Source organism: Equus caballus, chromosome 10 (genome assembly GCF_041296265.1).
Source record: "Equus caballus isolate H_3958 breed thoroughbred chromosome 10, TB-T2T, whole genome shotgun sequence".
NCBI lineage: Eukaryota > Metazoa > Chordata > Mammalia > Perissodactyla > Equidae > Equus > Equus caballus.
In genome coordinates, this window is record NC_091693.1 from 37,116,765 (window position 1) to 37,129,283 (window position 12,519).

The 12,519-nt window shown below is 42.8% G+C and overlaps 1 long non-coding RNA gene across 1 annotated transcript; it reads right to left on the reverse strand.

The window, feature by feature from the left end:
* Positions 1 to 3,186: 3,186 nt before the first annotated feature.
* Positions 3,187 to 7,209, reverse strand: LOC138915982 (uncharacterized). Its single transcript, XR_011422547.1, has 2 exons — positions 6,989 to 7,209; positions 3,187 to 4,106 (listed from the first exon to the last, which is right to left on the reverse strand). It is a non-coding gene; the product is annotated as an uncharacterized lncRNA (long non-coding RNA).
* Positions 7,210 to 12,519: the final 5,310 nt, after the last annotated feature.

A 12,519-nucleotide genomic window follows, 5' to 3' on the forward strand; every position in this document is an offset into this window, starting at 1 on the left:
GCTCCAGAATTTCTGCTTGCTTCTCTCCTATAATTTTTATTTCTTTATTGATATTCTCTATTTGAAGAGACATTGTCATCATATCTTCCTTTACTTCTTTATGTATGGTTTCCTTTAGTTCTTTGAACATATTTATAATGGCTATTTTGAAGTCTTTGTTAATTCTGACCCTCACACACATCTGGGGCTCTCACAGGCAGTTTCTCTGGCCTGCTCTTTCCCATGTATGGGTCACACTTTCCTGTTTCTTTCTATGTCTTATAAAATTTTGTTGAAAATTGTACTTTTCAGGTAATATGTTGTGGTAATTCTGGACTGATTTTCCCTTCTCCCCAGGACTTGTTGTTGTTGTTATCTGTTTAATGGCTTAGCTAGATTATTTTAGTGATACTGATTTCCTTTGCAGTGTGAAGCCTCTGATGTTGCTTCTCAAAGAGTGCACACGGCCACCCTAGGATGACAGTAGCTTATCACAGCTCTTTTTTACTGTCTTTTTCCCTGATCTCTCTGTTAGCCTCTCTGCCTCTGTTGGGATCACAATAGCTGTTAGGCTCTATTAATTGCCAGCTGATTGCTCTATTGTTTTTGACAATGTCCTGAGGTATAAATTGCTCCTCAGTCTGATCCAGTTAAATTGTGGCCCCATTACAATCTTTGAAGTTTGTTCTGACCCCAGGAGGGCTTTTCCTAACTATGTCTTTCCCTGATTCTCTCTGGCAAACTAGCTGGCCTGGTATTTAGCTTGCAGCTCTAATGGAGCTACCAGCCTCTCCTAAATGGCATACCAACAAATTTCCATTGTTTCCAAGAGCATCCTCAGGCTTGAACATCCCTACATTCTGCTCTAAATAAAGTAAATTCCTTTAGGGAGAACTTAGGAACTCCTTCTTCCTGTGGCCTACGTCCATGCACCACTACCCCACAACCAGGCAAAATCTCTGAGCCACTACTCTGGGGCTGGGGACAGAGACAGCCCGTGCATCTTACAGTGAAATTTCTGCCTCGGTCCTGAGTGGAGTGACAGTCTTTAGTCTTTGTGGCTTGCCTCGCCTGGAATGCAAACTCCACTCTACAAAAGAGCTGGGGTCAGGTCAGTTGGTGCCCCAGTATTCTCAGCTTGCTGCGCCTGGAGTAGCATCCCCACCTTATGAGTGGCTTCTCAGTGGAGGAAGAGATCCCCTTACTTCTTAGCCCCATTTTCTTGGAATCTGGTTTCTGCAACATGGACCTGGAGGGATGATAGAATTGGAACAACCCTCTCATGAGCTGGGATAATTACTGGGGAAGTCTCTAATGCCTCCTTACAGGATATGTATCTGGCTTAATTTTTTAATATGGTCAAAAATATCATAAGTATTGACATTAATCTTCCCACAACTCGAGAAGTAGGTATGAGGTCCAAGTTTTCAGAACTTTCGACTCAGAGAGGTTAAGAAATGTCTTAGGATCTCAGTTAGAAAACACCAACACCATGGTTCAAACCCAGGTCTATGTGAGAGCAAAGTTTCCACTCTTGACTACATCATGACGTATAGACAGGATTATGCCTGCATCGCCACAGTCAAACAGTAAGGACAGCATGGTGTAGAAAAAAGGCATAGACTGGGAACCTCCTCTCTTTTCTAAATGTATGCCCTTTGGCAATAGTATAATTTTTAAAAACTTTTTTCTCATCTGTACAATGGGGATAATAATTGCAAGAATGCCTAAGTGGAAGCACTTAGCACCATGCCAGGCACAAAATAGCTTACATGTCTGTTTTATTTCCTATGTTTAAAATATCCATGGAAAATATTTTATGACTTCATTAGAAGTTCTCTCAATGTCTAACTTAATATGTTCGTGCATCAATTACGTTTTGCATTCTATCTTGAAATTAATATTGCTAATTGAAAAACTAAGAAATGAGAGGTTGGGAAAAAACAAAATATACATTATAAGAAAATCTAAAGTTAAAAGGTATATGTAGAAGATAAAATGTGAAAAACGTCTTTCTTAGTTGAACTCCACTCAAATAAATTGACCTTAAATAACATGATCCAGTGGTATTTCTTTTAAGAAATCCAAACAGCAGAAATTTAAACTGATAACTATCTCACATCTGCTTCAATTTGGCAGCCCTGGGAAATGTTCTGATTAAAGGTATTTCCCATCTGACATGCTTGGTTTATCCCATTTGGGATAACTTTAGCTACAATCAAAAAGCTCCAATGATTGACAACAGTTCTCACCAGTACCTCTCTCAACACATAAATTTTATAATAAACTCCATTGTCTAACCATCCTGTCATTGTTGACTTTTGGGAGAGTTGCTTCGGCAAAAGAGTTCTTTTTAGTGAAAGAAAATAAAACCTCCTTTCTTCTCTGTGGCATTTCCTGAAGACCTGAGGCGTTTTTCATTAACAACTCAGTGAGACTTTGGAGCAGCCTCTGTATCTTACTTTCCAGTTATGAACGTTGAAAAAGAAGAAAACATGAAATGTCTCCCATAGTCTAGCCAACTATCTACCCTTCATTGCTCACATTGCCTTGAATTCACAAAAGTAGGTTTTGGTTTGAACCCTCAGGAGCTTCCTGGGTAAAATCTGAAATTGGCCCCCATACACGGAGGACAAGAAGAGACCAAAGAAAGAGGCAGACCACTCCAGATTGGTAGATGGCAGACTTAATAAGCAAAGAAACTTACATACAAGGTTTGTCTTGGGCGGCCACAAGGCAAGAAGATCTCTGCACCCACCTGCCAGAACCTTAAAAGTTTATGTAGAGGCCTTAACCAGGTTCAGTCACATATTCAGTCCAGAGGGTCTCAGCAACACCACACTCTGTCAAGGCTGCATCCTTGAAACCACTCCTACTGTGGGAATGGTTGACAGAACATGCGCTCCAAGGACAGGGGAGGAGATGAGGAGTCTCCGATTGCCCAGGTCCAGTTCACGGGTAAATCAGCAGTCATGTCCTCTCAATGACCTCCTCTAACATTCTGTCCCTTGTGTTTTGCTCTTACAATCTTATATGTCCGTCTCGTCTGCAATGTGCCCTGAGCAGCAGCAAGAAGGTTCACTAGCATGCAGATGGCTTGTTTGGCGGCTCTCTGGCTACATTGGAGGCAGATGCCACAGCAGCAATATAGATCCTTCTCAACTTACGATGGGGCTATGTTCCAATAAAACCACTGTAGAGTGAAAATATCATAAGCTGAAGATGCATTTAATACACCTAACCTGTGGAAAACCACAGCTTAGCCTAGCCTACCTTATACATGCTCAGAACACATACATTAGCATACAGTTTGGCAAAAGCATGTAACACAAAGCCTATTTTATAATAAAGTGTTGAATATCTCATGTAATTTATCGAATACTGTACTGAAGATGAAAAACAGAATCATTGTCTGGATACAGAATGGTTGCAAGTATGTCTGATGTTTACCCCTTGAGATCGCAGGGCCAAGTGGGAGCTGTGGCTGCTGCTGCTGCCCAGCATCATGAGAGAGTATCCTACCACATATCGCTAGCCAAGAAAAGATTAAAATTCAAAGTACAGTTTCTACTGAATGCATATCATCGTAAAGTCGAAAAATTCTAAATCGAAATATCCTAAGTCAGGGAGCTTCTGTATAGGCACATACAAGAGAAAACACAGATTAACACAGATTAAGAAAATGATTCCCAAAATACGTAACAATTTTTTCCATTATGAACTCCATGATCCAAACCACTGATTGATTAAGTCCCCTAGGCTAGGGGTCAGATCACTCAGGGTGTTTACTTGTGTCTCCACGTGATTTAGTAAAGATGATACAGTAGCAGACTCATCAGTTATGAACATGCAACATTCCGTTTGGATAATGGCACAGGTCCTTTCTTGAGAGGCAGTGATAACGTCCAAGGCCATCCTATTTTGAAGGATAGTTTTCTCATTGGAGACATTTCCGGGTTCAGTAAGGACAGGCTCTGCTGGCTATCATTTAAGACTTACTGGGTGAATGTAGTAAGGGCTTTGATGTGTGCTAAATGTCCTCCAGGCATTTGTCATTTAAATGATTATACCAGTGAAAAACAGAACAGATCCATCTCGTGTCTGGACACCACAGGAATAGCAGAGCTCTAAAGTCAAAAAGACAGATATTTAGTAGGAGCTTGTATGGGAAGGTCTTCCTGTTCTACGAGAATTACACTTGTGGCCTGATCCTTAGGTGTTAATGTGGTTGCACCTTTAGGAATCTGACCTGGTTGTACATACGATACGTGTTGGCCAGGGCAAGCCGCACTGTTAGGCATGAGGAGATGGACTGGGAGTGGGATACACCAGACCGGGATTTCCATCTTTTCCCCTCTTTCAATGGTGCATGTTCCATTCCAAGTATAGTGCATTTCAACGGGTCTGGCTTGCAGCAGGACAACAGGATCCCAGTGGAGACTGAGCAGTTCCCCTCCACTGGAGGTGCAAAGTAACTCATCCCAGTGGGATGTCCCATTGCAAATTCCAGTAGATAACACCTCTCATAGGCATGATGGTGCTTGGTGTTCTCAGCAGCACAGCACATTGATCCACAGTGAGACTTATGGCAATGGCTGTTTCCCGCAATTTCTATATCTTTCTGGTGTTGACTGTCTCAATAGGGGTCCCCAGTCTGGCATACATAGGACAGAATAGGCCCTACTGTTTGATCATTCAAATGTATTAAGGCCTAGGGCAGTACTTTAGTCCACAGGGCTAAGAGGTTTCACTTGTAAGTAATTTAATCTGCTTCTTTAATATTCCATTTTTCCTTTCTACCAACCCTGCTACTTGCATGCTGTAGGGGAGATGGAACCTCCATTTAATGTCAGGTGTTTTTGCCCATTCTTGCACATCATGACTTTTGAAATGTTGACCCCGGTCACCATCTATTCAACGAGAGCATCTGTACATGGCACTCAGCTTCTCTAACCCTCTAAAGGTGGCAGCCTGGTTTGTGCACAACAGGAAAATCTTGGGTTAGGCCAGACACGGTGTTCATATAAATCAAGGCATATTTAGAACCCTTACTTGGAGGAGGGGGCCAATATAATCAATTTTCCAATCCCTCAATGGCTGGGAACTCCAATGGATGCTCCCAGACTCCCATGGCAGTTGCCTTGGGCATTGGTTAGAACATGCAGGACCTGCTGTCACTGTATTAAGCAAGTCCCTGTATCTCAAGGGCAATCCAGCATCCTCAGCATGTGCCATCCCACCTGAGCGCTACAGTGGTTCCTCTTCCTATGCATCCAATCTGTTGTGTTTACTGAAAGATCACTTGCTAGGGCTCATACCCAAGCCAGGGTGTCAGCTTCCTGATTTTGTCGGGGTGTCAGTGCCTGATGAGCCGGGACATGGAGACAGTATGGACTGCCTCAGGCCCTTCCAGGCAAAATTTTACTGGACCATTTTGGGACAGCTTTTGGCTTTTCCAGCTCCCTCTCTGCCTCAGGTCTTTCCCACAGCCCATACCCATACCTGGGATTTGTCAGTTTCCCCCAGGTCAGCACTGGATAGCCCAACATCATAAATGTCTTGCTCCACAACTGGGCTCAGCATGGATATCGGTGTCCCAAACCAGGTACACGGGACGGACTGGAGTATCTTGACTTTTATTCCTGCAGTGAATGTGGTTCCATCGGGGCCTTCAAAGACTGGGGCATAGATGGTCTATGTCGTTCCCAACTCCCTAAGGATTTGTTGTACTTCCTCTATCGATTTTCAAGGTTCCATGGGCCCAGGGAGATCTCCCTCATTGGGCCAGGCCTCCCTGTGGGCTACAATAATCCAATCTATTGGGTTGGAGTGAGTACCTTGAACCCTCCCCCTCCAGCCCCCAGCACCATGCAGACCCTGCCAGAGGGCAGGGTGTGCGGTGAAGTTGCTCATTTTCTCTACCTCCTGCCCAGTCACAGAAATGCCATCACCCCCATATCCCATAGCTGCACTAACCATGCCTGGACACTTTCCCTGGCCTGTTGGCAGCTGTATCAATAAGCTCAGCAGGAGTATGTTCTCTCATTACAAATGTTTCCTGAACTGAAGCCTGCCCTGCTGGCTGGGGTTGTTGCTGTGCTTTTGTTTTCCTTTGTATTAAGAGTCGAATGGCTTAGGGCATTTTGTCCATTTCACTGCTAATCACCGCAACATCCTCCTCTTCACTCTCACTTTCCCAGGGATTCTATCTCTTAGCATCTCAATCAGGCTTTGCCACAGCGCTGGGACCTTAATCCATGGCAGCTTGCACCCTCCTAGCTTTGCACAACAGCACGCTACAATCTCCAACATATTATCCTGCTCTCCCACCTGGTCTGCCAGCCCCGAAGCTAGCAGAGTAGTGGACAACCACACACCTTTCTCTAACCTCAGCTCTTCCAACTTTTTAACTGGAGCATCAGCCTCTAGTTGGGCATCAGTGACCAACTGAATTGCCCCTGGTAGAGACCAGCCTACTGTGGCAGCCATTCATTTCCCTTCTTTGCCACAGTGTGCTCTGCACTCCACAAAGAAGCACATCAAACCAGGCAGTACTTTGGGGGTGTCCCCATACTCGTAAGCATTTAAGCCTTGACCCCACATGGAGGTCAATGGCCAACACAGGATTTCCCCTGCACATGCTTCTTTCCCAAGACTCTTCAGTCTCCTAGCTAGCTCACTAATTGTTGGTTCAAAATCTTGAGAGGTTCCCAGGTAAAATCTGAAACTGACCCTTGTGCACACAGGGCAAGCAGAGACTGAAGAAAGAGGCAGACCGTTCCAGATTGCTGGGTGGAAGGCTTAATAAGCAAAGGAACTTACATACAAGACTTGTCTTAGGTGGCCACAAAACAAGTAGATCTCCATATCTGCCCACCTGAATCTTAAAAGTTCAGAGGTCTTAACTGGGTTCAAGCACATATTCAGCCCAGGTGGTCTCAACAACCCATTACTCTCCCAAGGCAGTCCTTGAAATAGCTCCTAGTGTAGGAATGGTGAGCTGACTTACATTCCAAGGACAGAGGAGGGGATGAGGAGCCTCCAGTTGCCTGGGTGCAGCTCACGGGTCAACAGGCAGTCACATTTTCTTGATGACTTCCTCCAACAATAGGATAATACCATGAAAAGAAGCATAGATTGTATAATAGCTCAAAGTAAGGAATATAAAAGCTTTCTTGTCACTGGTGGCTCCTCAGAGAGTAGAAAAACCCAGCGGCATCTTCCCCTGCTCTGCAACAAAGTAGACATGAAGTTCAATTACAAGTGAATTATTCGATCTTCATACGGTGTTTTGATGTGTCAAATAGAATCTGTTGTATCAAGCAAAAGAGTTTGTTTCACCTGAAATTACTCATTCAAAATATTTATTGAACACCACCTAAATACCAGCACTTTGGTGGCTGCTGGAAACACAGAAGTGAACAAAACAAATATGGTCCCTGCCCTTATAGAAACTTTCCATGCAACAAGGAAGGCCAATATTGAGTAAGGAATTGCTGGTATTATCGAAGGAATCAAAGGAAAGTTAGCATTATTAACGAACATTGCAGGGATCTTGAACTTTGCAAGTGACAGGACAGGTGTCTGAAAGGAAGTGATTATCTCAGCATCAAATTAAAGGATGAGTAGGATGTGACCAAATGAAGATAGCATGTTCCAGGTAAAGGAAATAGCACCTATACAGACTCAGGATTAAGAAGGACTAAGGCATGAAGTCCAGTATAGTTGGAGAAAATCAATTGAGATAAGGAGGAACCATGATGTCAAAGGGTGGGAAGAGCCCCAATCCTTGACGGTTTATGAGTCTTGACAAGGTTTCAGAACTAGACACCACTAAAAGATTTTAAGAAATGCAGTGTTATGACCAGATTTGCATTCTCAACAACCATTTTGACTGCCAAGCTGTGAGAAAAATGACGGGAAAAAGATCATAGTCTTCTGAGGAATCCAGACAAGACAATGGGGCATAGAGGAAGAGAATGGCAGAGGGGATACAGAGGGGTGAACAGTTGAAGGATGCTTAGAAGATAGAATCAAAAGGTTTTAGTGGTTGATGGGATGTGGAAGGTGAGGGAAAGGGAAGTCACGTTAATTCCTAGGTTTCTGGGTTAAGCATTTGAGAGAATGGTTGTACCATTCACAAAGACAAAAAACTTGTAGGAAAAAGATGGTGTGGAAAGGAGGGGGGAGGGATCTCACTTTGTTCATATTGAATTTGAAATGCCTGTAAAATGTCCAGCTGGAGGTATACCAACTCATTGGATATACATGCTTAAAGAATCAGAAGAAAGGACTGGGCTAAAAATACAGTTTTGGCATAAAAATGATATCCAAAGCCAAACAGAGAAAGTGTAAAAGTTTCCCATCCTGGTTGATCATATGACTCATCTGAAAAATGTATTTAAAATAGATATATTCTTAGGCCTCCATCTCCAACATGTTGACTGAGAATCTCTAGATAGTAGTTTATCTCCTTAGCTCTATTTTATAATTACCTAGTGAGTTTTTAAAAGTCCTTATCAGCAGACCTTACCCTAGTTCAATTAACCAGAATTTATGAGGATAGGATTCAAACATGAGAACTCTTTTAAAGTTCCCAGGTGATTCCAGTGGGTATCAAAGTTGAGAACTACTGCCCTAGGGGAATGGCTGGTAATCTGTATAATTACGAAAGCATCTAGATTATACAATTATCAGCCAGATTTGAACCTCATGTTTTCAGCCATCTTTCACTAGGATCTCTGCTCAAATAAGCCTTTCCTAACCACTCTACCTAAACTAGCACACAAACCACATACACCCAGCACTCTCCATCCTTCTTTCCTGCTTTATTTTCCTTCATGGCACTTATCATCCTCTGACTGTATTTGCTTTTCCTGTTTATCTATTGTCTGTTTCCCACTCTAAAAATGTGAACCCCATGAGGTCAGGGACTTTGTCTATGTTTTCCTATGTAGGAAGAATCCCAGCACCTAACACTTAGTAGGTGCTTAATCTAATATTTGTGGAAGGACGGAATGAAAAGGGATCTAGAGTTCAAGCAGAGATGCTCCTTTTGTTGAAACAGGAGGAAAGGATGGGTACAGATGCAGGTGGGTTAGTAGCCCTAGTGGTAGAAAGGTGAAGTTTCAGTTGGGCTTCTCATTCCTATATGAAAGAGCTGCTTCTATGAGAAGTAGAAAGAAATCTCATGATCAGAGTGAGATACAGGGTTGGAACTTGAAAAATTTTGGAAACAGTTGAGACCATGCCTAGTCAACTACTGAGTAGTGTTGACAGGCAAGTTGAGGTTGAACATCACGAATTTGTAGACCACTTTGCCTCAATGGGTGATTTTCTCCAACTGTGCTAGGTATCCTTGGTACAGACATGGAGATTACAAGCAGTTGAGATAATCTGGAGTTCGGGTTTTAATACATAGATGTGACAGAAGGATAAAGGAGCAAGCGAGTTTGGTTCATTTGAATAACAGGATATTAAATGGGACTCTTCCCTTTGATTCAGAATTGGGCAAATAAATGTCCATAAAGATGTAAACAACCATTGAGTACCACCACATTCTAAAGAGAGCCATAAAGTACACTCCCTCAGAACTGGCTGTGCCATGAAACTATCACTCCATCACACCCAATTAGCCTATATTTGCAAAAGACTGAAAATCAAGAAGAATCCACTGAAGCCAGTAAGCATTGGTGTAGTGTAGAGAGTTATGGCTTTTACTCTCCATTATAGAAAGAATGCTTCAAACCCTCACCAAGTAAGCCACATGAGAGAGGCTCTCAGAAAACCACTCATAGAGACTGAGGGGTATCTTCAAAAAGGGCATGTTATCCACTGGGTGGATATCTATTACACAGTGGAGTTGCCTACTTAACTTACATGCCTATGTACCTCATTGTGAGGCAGCAAGGAAAAGAGAGGAGGCATTTGCAGGGGGAGACTTTCTTCTTTCATTTGGCTTGACAAGGATGCTTGAGTCTCCCGTGGTCAAACGGCCACTTAAAAAATAGCCAGACTTGAGCCATCTTACTGGAATCCCTTCTAAGAGGACTTCAGGCCAGAGGGAGGAACCTTAGCAGCAAGCAGTTGTGAAGCATACCATGGGGACAAAAGCTGAGTGGGAGTTGAGAGAGGTCATTTTGAGATACTGGGCAGTGGATAGGGCCCCTGCAGGCCCCTCTGAAAAGCATACACAGGCACTCCACGTGAGGAGCAGCATTTGGGTACCTGCCACACAGTGAGCACTGACAGTAAAGAGAGGATTCCAGTGGCACATGTTAAGTGGAGAAAACCTTAACCTCCTTTTTGTCTAGTCTTCTCTCTTCACCTGAATTCTGAAAAAGCTAGAGTGAAAGAGCTGACATACCACCTCTGCAGTCCAAGTTCCTGGGTAAATTCTGACTTTAAGGCAGGAAGGAAAATGAGCACTAAATTGGGTTTGAGATTAAAGTTTGCAAGTGGATTAAATTGGACTATGATTTAAAGCAATGATCTAAAAGCAATAAAATCTGTCTGAGGTATGCTAAGGGGTAGGAAAGAATATCCCACAGAACATAACTGAAGGCAGTGGCTAAAGATAAATAAAACTAGTTTTGCACTCCTTGGAGTTCAGGCTCTTCAATAAATGGGGTTTGTTACCAAGACGTGGAATCCAAGCTGGATAAGGAAGGAAGTGAAGACAAGGAGGAGCTGATGGACGGGAAGAACACAAAAGGCTCACTGCCTTGAGCGTCATGATGAAGCTAAAAACAGTTGCAGAGGGGGCACTGAGCAGGCGAACTGGAAACCCAGAAGAATGGAGCATCTCAATCAGTGATTTCAAAGCAGTGGCAGTTTGTAATGAATACAAGTTCAAGTTCAGTCCTTAAAGAGGCTGAGTGGCTGAGGTTGAGTAAAAAAAAAGGTCTTTGAAGATAAGAAAGTCAAATAACTGAGAGAATGTTGGACGTGTCATCCAACGTGGATGCTCAATTCACCCCAGAAGATGGCAGATATTGGGTTGCACTGAGGGCCACGTGCTAAAGCCTCTACTGAATGGGGTGGAGTAACCACAATGCAAATAAATGATAGTGATGGGGAGCTGGGTATGAGCTTCAAACGACAAAGGCTTTCCACAGAAGGAAGATTTATTGGTCTGGAAGCAGTGCTGAAGAATGAGGAAGACACGTCCACAACCACCAACTCTGGAGGGCACAGACAGTCTCTTCAGTGTCTTCAGGGTTAAGCCAGGAGGTGCTGGGGTTGTTCACTAAAGGGGATGGGCATCTGGGGGAGTTTGTTAATAATGGAATGAGGATTCCAGATAGTCCAGTGGAAAGTTGGTGATAAGGAGGAATAGGAAGTTAGCAGACAGAGTCAAGATTCGCAGAGACATCTGTATACCACTCATAGAATCCTGAGCGGGAGACATGACATGGTCAGGTTTGCATTTTAGATAAGCCACTCTAGCATCTGCATGGAATACTTGAGGGGGGCCAAGGCTACAGGAAGGGAGATCATTTAAAAGACTGTTATTTTATTCATGACAAGAAATCCAAAGGTCTAAAATTGAATAGTAACAACAGGGTGATTGAGATATATATATATATATATATATATATAACTAGACCTGACTGATTGGGTTTGAGAAGTGGAAGAAGGAAGAGTTTACAAAGACTCTTAAATTTCTAGCCTGAGAACTTGGTGGTTGGTGAGGACAAAGGAGGAAAATCAGATTTATGGGGAGATATGTTCAGATTTGGACATTGTGACTGAAGCCTCGAGTTGACCCCCAGTATTCATCTCCCTTCTTACATTGTGATAGACTAGCTAACTTTAGTTTGGCATATGGCCACCCAAAATAAAGGTAACATTTCATACTTGCAGCTAGATGTAGCCAAATGACTAAGTTCTGGCTAATGGTATGCAAAATAAATTTGTTATTATAATATCGGTTGTGTTTGCAACTTCCAGGAAGTGTGCTCAAAAGGAGGGTGGGTTTGTCTACACGCCTTCCTCCTTCCTGTAGGGAATATGGACATAATAGCTAGAGCTCTATTAACCATCTTGGATCATAAGGCTAACTTGGCCATGGAAACCACAAACAGCAGAGCAGCAAGATAGAAAGAGCCTGGGTCTTTGACTTCTTAAAAATGAGAAATAAAGAAATTTCTTGTTTAAGCCACTGTTATTTTGTGGCTCTCTGTGACTCACAGCTGAAACTAATCCTAATAAATACCAGATGTGTTAAATATGAGGCATCTGTGGAACTTCAAGGAGGGATACACACTTGGATATATTGATAGGGAACTAGGCAAGAGATCAGAGTCGGAGACAGGGTCTGTAAGTGAGCACATATGGGCCATTCCCTGCAAGCAAATCCATGTGATTTTTCCCTCTAGGCTTCAGTGGCCTGGATCTAAGAGTAAAAAAGTGAATAAATGTTCACTTAGACATCCACATCTAAATTTATTTTCTAACCACAAGTATAAGGTGACTTAGGGCTCAATATTAATTTGCATTTAAAAGATTGTCTTTGAAAATAAAAGAGTTACATCAGCT